Raw genomic sequence first — 3,185 nt, forward strand, 5'->3', positions numbered from 1 at the left:
TTCCAGTGAACTTCGACGCACCTTTCTTTGTAGTGAATTTACGAACCTTGACATACTCGCGAAGTAACCTTCCCATGTCGAAGCTCTTTTCTGCAGCGTAGTTTATAGTCTAGTGCCCAATTTCAACTACAGGTGGCACTAAGACTCTCCTTTTTTCTTTTCATAGTGAAGCTACCATGGCAGGGTTGTCCCTATACAGTTTCAACCTGTTGCCATTCACCTTCCCTGGTATCAATTTTCCATTCAACTTTTCCAACTGAATTGTGCCTCCTTTCGTTATATGCTTGATGATATAGGGGACCAGCCAATGCATCTTAAACTTTCCTGGGAATTTCGTTAACTTACTGTCATACAGAAGGACAAGATTTCCTTCTTGGAACATCTTCTGCTTGATATGTCAGTCGTGCCAAGATTTTTATCTTGCTTTCTGCACTTGCTGATGAAATCCTGCTATAAATTTGTCTTCCTCTAATGCGAGCAACTGCGACATTATTTCCTTCATTATGTAGGGGTCAACCATGTATGTAAAGGTTGCAATTCTTAATCTCGGCACAATATACTCCATGGGAATCACAACTTCTTGCCCATAAAGCAATCTGAAAGGTGTCTGACCTGTTAGCGTCTTGCATGTGATTCTATAAGCCCATAACACCACTGGAATTCTCATATCCCAGTCATCTTTGTTCAATTTTCATACTTTAGTCAGTGCATTCTCCAAAATCTTATTAAAAGCTTCGACTTTGCCATGGAAAGCTTCAAGGGTGATATGCAGTGCTCTTCTGATGATACACCTGGAATTCTTCAGTCAATTCCTCAATGGTCTTATTTAGGAAACGTGATCCTTGATCACTCATCAAAACCTTTGGACACCCAAATCTGGAGAAAATATACTCAAAAATGAACTTTGCAGTAGTTTCTGTGCTGCAATCCTTTACTGCTTATGCCTCATCCCACCTTGTCAAATAATCAGTCGCAATGATTATATACCTCGCACCAGTCCTTTTTCCTGGTGGATTGATAGGTCCAACAAAATCAATAGCCCATTTATCAAAAGCCTGCAATGTTACTTGTGGCACTAGTGGCATTTCATCTCTTCTTGAAGGTTTTCTTGTTCTTTGGTAGACATCACAAGCTCAAAAATACTCCTTTGCATCTTTGTGTAGTGTAGGCCACCATAATCCTACTCTTAAAATTTTCTGCATAGTATCTTTCCCTGCATAATGTCCACCAGCTGCGCCACTATGAGATTATGTTAACAGTATTTGTTTTTCATGCTCAAGAACATACCTGCGCAATATTTCATCTGGTCACATCTTATACAAATGTCATGCTATTAGTGAAAAATATGTTGCCTTAACCACCAACTCCTCCTTTTTCCGCATAGTTTACTCCGCAGGGGCCATTCCTGTAGCCAAAAACTGAATAATGTCTGCGAATTGATCATCTACAATCTTGATTGCAAACAACTGCACGTTGGGAAGAGTATCTTCAATGCTCATTGGTTCTTCTCATGTTTCCAACATTGATAGATGATCAAGCCTAGCATTCAACCTTCCTGATTTAACAACCACTTCAAAATCATACTCCTAAAACAACAACAACCATCTACAAATTTTCCCTCCTAGGACAGGCTTATTCACCAGATATTTCAATGCAAAATGATTTGTGAACATCTTAAAATGTGATCCCAGCAAATAATGTCTGAATTTATGCAATGCATATACCATAGCCAAGCCTTCTCTTTTTGTGGTAGTGTAGTTCTTCTCTACTTTAGACAACTTCCTGCTTGCAAAATTTATAGGGTGATCAATTTCTCCTATGTCAGGTTGTGTCAATACTATTCCCAAAGCTATGCAAGATGCATTTACATGAACATGAAACTCCTTATTCCAGTTTGGGAAAACCAAGATAGGCGCAGTTACCATCTTTTCTTTCAATACATCAAGACTTTTCTAGCATTCTTCATTCCATTGAAAGGTCACATCCTTCTTCAATATCTTCTCCATGGGCGCAGTTATCTATGCATATGCCTTAATGAATTTTCTACAATATCTAGTGTGTCCGAATGTAATGTGTAGTTGTCTCATTGTTTTTGGTGGAGGTAAGTTCACAATAACATCTATTTTCGCGGGATCCACCATCAAACCCTATTTTCACACAACATGCCCCAACAGTATGCCAAAAGGCACACAAAATATACATTTATTTAAGTTCAATAAGATCTGGTGCTGTCTACAGATGTCCAACATAAGCCTTAAGATCGAAACATTCTTTTTCAACAGTCCAACGATTATTCGATCATGAAAGTATACCTCCAGAAATTTGTGTATATACTCCTTGAATGTTGCGACCATAACTCTTGAAAATATAGCAGGGGCATTCTTCAACCCAAAAGGAATTATTGTGTACTTATGTGAGCCCCACTCTGTTGCAAATATGGTCCTATGCCTATCCTGTGGTGCAATCCTGATCTGATGACAGTCAGAAAATCCATCTGTGAATGAATAGGCCTCATGTCCTCCTACATTATCCAGCACTTCATTTGTAAAGGGTGTAGGGAAGGGATCATGCACACATGCATCATTTAACTTTCTTAGATCCACACAAATCTTGATTTCTCCTTTAGTCTTCTTTTCTTGGACCACCATAGGACTTACCCACTCTGATTCTTCCACAAGTTCAATGATCCCTGTTGTTATCATTTTATCTAACTCCTCTTTCACCTTTTCCTTATATTTTGGGTTCAATCTGTAGGGTCTTTTCTTAACAGGTTTAAATGGAATCCTCATGACTCCTAGATCCCCTAATATGCCCTTCATTTCTGAAAATTTTGTAGGGAATAGTTCTTGGTATTCATGTAACAGCTCTGTAACTTTACTAATTGTATCTTTGTCCCAATAGTTTCCAATCATTGTGAACTTTGGTTCCTCTTCTGATCCTATATTCACCTTCTTAGTCTTTATTGGCTTTGCTATATTTGGTATTTCTGCCTGAAGTCCAACGACTTCACAGTGTCCTTCTGATTCTTTTATTCCGATATTGCGTTGATCTTCATCTTCTTCTGGAATAATGTTATAGAATTCTAGTGCATGTTCTAGTTGTGCAATCCAATCTGGTTGTTTCCATGTCAGCGAAGTCGCATTCCCAAAGATCTTTTCTCTGACTATCTGAAGAGTCGAGTCTAT

Source organism: Pinus tabuliformis, chromosome 3_2 (assembly GCF_031772625.1).
Source record: "Pinus tabuliformis cultivar Carrire ecotype Pingquan chromosome 3_2, CPIR1, whole genome shotgun sequence".
Lineage (NCBI taxonomy): Eukaryota > Viridiplantae > Streptophyta > Pinopsida > Pinales > Pinaceae > Pinus > Pinus tabuliformis.